This window comes from Cupressus sempervirens, chromosome 9 (assembly GCF_028749045.1).
Source record: "Cupressus sempervirens isolate cs-2001-9-10 chromosome 9, ASM2874904v1, whole genome shotgun sequence".
NCBI lineage: Eukaryota > Viridiplantae > Streptophyta > Pinopsida > Cupressales > Cupressaceae > Cupressus > Cupressus sempervirens.
Window position 1 is genome coordinate 201175533 of NC_143126.1, and position 7007 is coordinate 201182539.

Here is a 7007-nt window from a genome sequence, read left to right on the forward strand (position 1 = left end):
AAATTATCTCCTATAAATTGAATTTTAAATTTTCTGACTACAATTGTGACAAAGAAAATTAATTCAAAATCACTGTGCAAACTATAATTACCCTAAGGACCTTCCCCTCTCTAGTTGATGCATCTTCTCCTATCTGTACAACCACACATTGTGTAATTGCAGACCCTGAATTCAATTCAACCCAACCACACTCTACCCTCTTTTGTGTATTTCTCATTCAAATATTTATGCAGCTACTCACCCCTTCCAATCTCCATAACTTGTCTTTGTTTGGGTTGGGAACCAAACATTTATGTCAGAAATCAAAGGAGCTTAATTAATGATTGGTGATTATTTGCTGGTATTTTTATGAGCCGAAGGCTGTGAGATTTATGTGATTTGAAGGAAATAGTTATAAAGCTATTTGCGATGCTTTACTAAGTTTGAGAGGGAGCATTTATAATTTATAATTTTTCAAAGTTTGATATATTAGATCTTATTTATGGAGATAAAAATATTTGTGTGTACACTTGGCGGTTCAAATCAAAGGGCTTGTGAGCAGGTAGGAGGTGTTACTGAATAATACTATTATTCATCTGCGGCTTTCAGAATGGAATATTGATTGCTATATGCAGTGTAGTTCCTTGAGTCAAATATTATTGGAATGACTTAAGTAGAAAGTAATGGAGCACTTTGTGTGAAAAATTAAATCACAATATTTTAAAATTTTGCTCGGCAACAACTAATGCCGAGTAACAAAGTTCGGCACAAGAGAGTGCCGACTGACAAGCAGTGGATGCCAGGTTAGCTTGGCACAAGAGGAAGCCGAGTGAACTCGGCACATAAGGGCAACTCGGCAATAGTGTATGCTGAGTGAGCTCGGTCACCACTGTTGGGTGATGCTCGGCAGTGAAGATGTCGAGCGAGCTCGGTAAACAAAAGGAAACCAAGTGAGCTCGGTGAGGGTAGAGAGGGAGACTTGGTGAACTTGGTAAAGACAACACGTCTTTTACAAACCAAGTGACCTTTTTACATACCTCTTGTCTGAACTTTTTCTACCATTAAAACACAAAGAGCCAAAGTATGAAGCTTTCAACTATGAACTTCTCAAATGCAAAAATACTATGCAATGATGAATAGAAGAAGAGAAACACAAAGATTTTTGTCTTCTTGCTTGCTTACTTTCTATTCAAATATGACAAAACTATTACAAAATCTAGGAGCATTCGGCTTCAACCAGAGAACCCTAAAATCTTCAAACTGATAAAATTTCAATCTTTAAACTTTAAACTTACAGCTCCGATGGCTGCATACAACGATGCCTAGAGCAATCACTGCTTCACAGGACAAATTCAAAGCAACGAACTTATAGAATGACAAGAGGAAACATGTGCAACTGCAGACACTAAAACTAACTTCCTTTTGTCTTCTAACCTCTGACTTGATCCGTTGTTCAACTTCCTTCTTTGCTCTGTAGTTGATTCAATCTTCTCTCTGCTCTTCTGCAACTGCTCAACTCCTTCAACTGGATGAATGAAAACGGATTCGTTCCTTTTTGTCTCTTACCAAAAACGTGTTTCCCTCTCATTTTTCAATTTTGAACTCACCTATTGTGCATTTACGTTTTTTGACTGTTTTGCTAGCCGTCAGGGCGGTAGGTGGGCGTTTGGCTCCAGGGGCAATTGACCTACCTGCATTAAATATTTCAACACTTTGGTTATGACAGCTAATAAGATCAAATCTTAAAATGTTGTGTTGTTGCAACTTGCCTTTCCTATATTTAAAACAATTGTTGCATAAATTATGTCATTTGTTTATATTTGAGTGTTACTAAATACCTTAATCTCTAGTATGATATTACAGAAACAAATAAAATTTGCACGCGAATCTGCAAAAATGGTGAGTGCTCTTGGGAGTGAAATTGATGAATTTGTCAACTATTTCACAAAATGAAAGAATTATGAAGTTCAACAATAGAGTCCCAATATTGAAAAATAATAGCAGGGGTTACTACATTCCATACAGTCTTGTATGCTCGACTCACACATATGATAGATGAAAGTGCTAAAGTATAAAAGGATTGATTTTATTTTTTCAAATTTTTATTGGATACATTCGGATACAAAATTGAATGATTCACATTGATATATGAACATCTTTATATAGTTTTATTTTCCATTAAAAAAGCTACTGACAGGAATAACTTCCCAACAACTAAATATCCAACTAATTTGTTTCTTTAATCTAAACTTAGAAACTAATCTAGTTGATGTAATAAATCCAATATTCCCCTCTTCTTAAATTAAGGCAACAAGAGTGAAAGTTGCAAGGGTTTTAATCCAACCCTCTGGAAACTTTGATGAAGCTCCTTCAACAATATTCTTCATTGGAGACTTTGATGAGATGATTTCACCAATCTTCACTTATTGTAGTACTTAGATTTTTATGTCTGCAACTTCAAACTGCAAATCTTGAATTTTCCTCATAAAATGAGTGTTCCCATCTCTTGTGCACAAAGAGACACAGTTCCTCCAAAATTTCACATTTCCTTGGAGTGTATCTAATGTCTCCTCGAGTGTTGTGGGAACAACCATCACTAATATGACTACACATGAGTTGTCTTTCCTCCTCTCTCCTTGGAAGGACAATCATGTTGCCAATCTCCCTTTTCTCCTCAGGAGACAAATAGGTACTTCTCATGCAATAATCATCTCTAAGCGAGAAGCTTGCTTGAGCTGATAGATGTCCTCATGCCTCCAACCTCCTATAATTTATTTTTTATTCTTCAATTGTAGCAAAAGTTGTATTTTCCTTCAACTTCCTATCAATGAGATCTTTGGCTTGTTGAATACAATTCATCTGTACATGTCCATTTTGCTGACAATAAAAGCATTTTGATTCTCTTCTGGCAAGAACACTAGATTTTTTCTAACAAATAAAGCACATTCCTCTGTAATATGATGACTCTACTAAAAACCCAAGTTGACTCATTCTCAACTACTCTCATTTCGAACATTACTGTCATCAAGACTTAGTTCGACATGGTCATAAAACAACTTAGGGACCTGGACACCTTCAGAGAATAGCAAAGTGAACTAGTGACTAAACACACTTCTCTTCTATCTGAAACTGAGCGGAACACCAAGTCATGGGTGTCAATGTGCACCACTCCCGATTTACCCCTCTTGTGGGGGTGAAAAGGATTGTCAGAGGGCAGCTCATAGAGGAGCGTTGGAGACTGGCCCGCGAACTTAACCTCAGGGTTCGTAGTCTCCCTATTTTTACCACTGATCCATTGACAATTGTGTAATCTTTTCTTGTGGAACAACTGGGCATCGTAAATATCACCTTGGAGAGCTATTCGATGGGACTGAATGGGTCTCTTTTTCTATGGTTCCTCTCACTCTCAAACAGATAGTGTGCTCTTCGATTGAAAAGGAAGCTTGTCCCTCTCCCTTCAAAGATCATTTTAGATGAGGATCTTACTAGAGCACAAATGGCACAGCTAAGACATTCTAGGGGGTTAGTTGCAGAGGCTATCATTCAGGATTTGCCCCTCTAGCGGATGGGACCAGAGACAGGCTCCTCTAGCCAAATGATGGTCACACCAACATTCACATTGGAGAGAACCTTCCCCTGCTTCTCTCCATGTCAACTATTAGAATGGTAATGGTAGTCTTTGGTCATTACCTAGCCTAATCTTAGATGTGGTTTGTTCAGCAGATATTTTGGTGGTAATGGAGACTCGTGAGAATCGGGTCAGCCCTCTCCTTGGTTTCTTGGGTTATCAGTGGCTATCTAATTGCAAAGAGGAGGTTTGAACGTCAAGTGGTTTCTAGGGCTCTGGGGTGTTGCCTGTCCTGATCAAAGATGACCTTGCCAGCATCATGACAGTGGTCCATTCTAACACTATAGCTAGGTTTATGTGGATCTAGATCATCCATTCTGGTCATATTGGTCACCATCTTAGAGACATGTGTATTGCATTTTTCTATTTCTCGTTGGTCACCTCTCCTTATGCCATACACAACCCAATTGATGGAGACCCCTTCTCTGATTTACACAAGTCTATCACCAAGTTTTTGAACTTGGGAGACATCATCATCTTGGGAGACTTCAATGCATGGACTAGATATCTTCAAACCCCTATCCATGACCATTCCTTGGACTCGATTTGTACTCAAAAAATTGATCCAACCACCATTGGTCTTCAAAGACACTGTCAGGACTCACTTGGGCCTCTCTCGTGTTATGGTCGACATGCCCTCTAGCTTTGTAAGTTGGTTGATTTGCTAATCCTAAATGGCCTCTCCTACTTCCCAAAATCTAAGCTCTTCACCTGTTGGCCTCATTGTGGCGGTGTAAGTGTGGTCAACTATGCTCTCGTGTCAGCTTCCCTCATCCCCTTGATCAACAACTTCACTATCACCTATCTCCCTTTGGTCGACCACTCTGTCCTCAGACTCCTTGTCTATTTTGCCCTCTCCCTCCTCACTTCACCCCCAATCCTTATCCTTAGGTCCCTGTACCACTTTCTGCTTCTCAAATTGTGACTACTACCTCTTCACCCTCCACCTCAGATGAATTCTCCCCTTTGACCACTTGTCAATTATCTCCCATGCTCCTTCTCTTTTCGACCTCATTGCCTCTTCTTTATGGGAGTCTAGCCTCCTTTCCATCCCCCATTGCACTTCCTCCCACCACAGCCCTACTAGCTGGGAATCTTGCCTCATGAATCAGTGGATCGACAAGGATTGCAAATCTTTCCACCGCTCCCTGTGTGCTTCCTTTGTGACACACTCCATGTCTTACACTCAGTTGTGTTCTTCTTACCACCACCTTCTTCGCTTCAAGAAATGGTTCCTTATGCCTTCATAGTGCAGATCTCTTTGCGACACTAGCTCATGACCCAAAAACCTTCTAGTGTACCTTGTACCCCCAATACCCTCTTTTCCTTTTTCCCACAACTGGTACTCATTAGTATCCCATAACTCCACCCTATATTATATCCCTAGCTAGCTACCCACTCACCCTCTCGTCCCCTGACCCTACCATCTTTTCACTTCCTCCACCATTGGTGATGCCATTAGACTCATGAGATGCAGCAAGGTTGCTAATGAGGAAGGTTTTCAGGAAGAGCTCTTCAAGCTCAGTACTCTGATCCTTTGTTCTTTTCTTCTAACACTCTTCAATAGAGTGGTTTCCACTAGGTTTCCTGACTCCTGGTCAAGACATGTGATTTATCCCATCTATAAGTCTAGTTTGGTTTCGAACCCCGACAACTAGAGGACCATCATGATTGGGCATACCTTTTCCAATCTCTATGCCACAGTTTTGAATACCATCTTGTTTGGATACCTCTACAGGAGGTGGTATCATGCTAGAGGACAGGACAAGTTTTGTATCGATTATCAAGCTATGGATCACATCTTGACATTGTGGGTTATCATTGAGGAGGCTTGACATCATGCTGCGAAAGTCTACCGATGTTTCCTAGACTTCTGCAGGGCTTTTGACTATATTCCCTATGGAACCCTTTTCCAAACACTCAAACACATTGGTATTTCAGATATTCTTTTGACCGTGATCATGAGATTATATGAGACAATGGTGGGCAGAATTTTAGACTCCTGAGGGTTTCTTTGATCTAATTCATGGTACCATTAGGGTGAAGTAGGGCTACCCTATCCCCCACTTTATTCGGTATATACATTGATGAGCTTGAAACCTTCCTTAGGGATACCTCACTCCCCGGAGATAGTTTCTGCTTACACCAAGTTCTTATCTCCATTCTCCTCTTTTTCGACAATGTAGTTCTACTTGCCTCCTCTCCTGAGGGGTTGCAGAGACTTATTGATTGATTAGCCTCTTTCTGTGTCTTTCGCCAACTTGTAAACTTGGGCAAGACTCAAGTCATGGTCTTCAATTTCTTGAAGACCTCTCAGCTTCACTTTACCTTTCAAGATCAAGAGATTGAGATTGTCTCATCATACACTTACCTTGGGTTAAGTTCTTTGGCCCCCAGTTCAGCATGAGGCCAACTTGCCTGCCTAGGATTACCAAGGGGATGGGCTCACTCACCCTATTGGAGAGGTAGTGCTTCCAGCATCACTTTTAGGACACTGAATCCAAGCTATCACTTTTAGAATCTCTGGTCAGACGTATAGTTTTTTACAGCTTGGTGGTTTGGGGAACTTCGCTTCTAGACTCTAACTGGGCATCAATTAAGTAGGTCCAGATCCTTCTCCTTTGTCGGATCATCAGATGTCATTGATACACCCCACATAGTATTATCTTGGTTGAGTTTGGGGCCCATCCCTTCAGGCTTAGTGTTATCTTTGACTTGATCTAGTTTCTCCACCGCCTTAGTGGCTTTGCTAACTCTGCAGACAGCAGCCACAAATACTCCTACCTCGCTTAGTGCTCCTCCATTGATATCACCAGCTTTGTTTTGAGACCCAGAACTCATGGCTAGTACACCCAAGTCACTGCCTTACCTAGATCGATTGGGATCGATATTGATCATCTCCCTCCTTACCATTTCTCACTGGATACTTCCGCTCATCTGCTCCCTTCACAGGCTGAGTTAAATGGGCATGTCAGACTTGACATATACAGACAGTACACAACCACGACCTTGGTTAACCCACACAAGGGTCTACACCCGTGGATGGTCTTCTACTTGGAGCATTTTCTTGAGATCCATGATGGGACTATTGTGCTCGCTTTGTATTTGAGCCGGCATTGGAGCCATGCCCTTAATATCTCCCTAAGGTCCTTTAGAGTGGGTTCACATAGGCTATGTTGTTAGACAAATCGACACTTGATCATAGATGATCAGATATGTCACCTTTGTACTCTATCCCAGATGGAGACTAAGATCCATTTCATGTTTAGATGTCGCATCTACTATAAGATCAAAGGAAGGTTTTCACTACCTATTCAGAGATTGTAGATCTTTGTCGGCCTTCTTCAGCTACCTTGACCAGCAGTGTTTAGCCATCTACCTCCACAAGACTTTGCAGCTC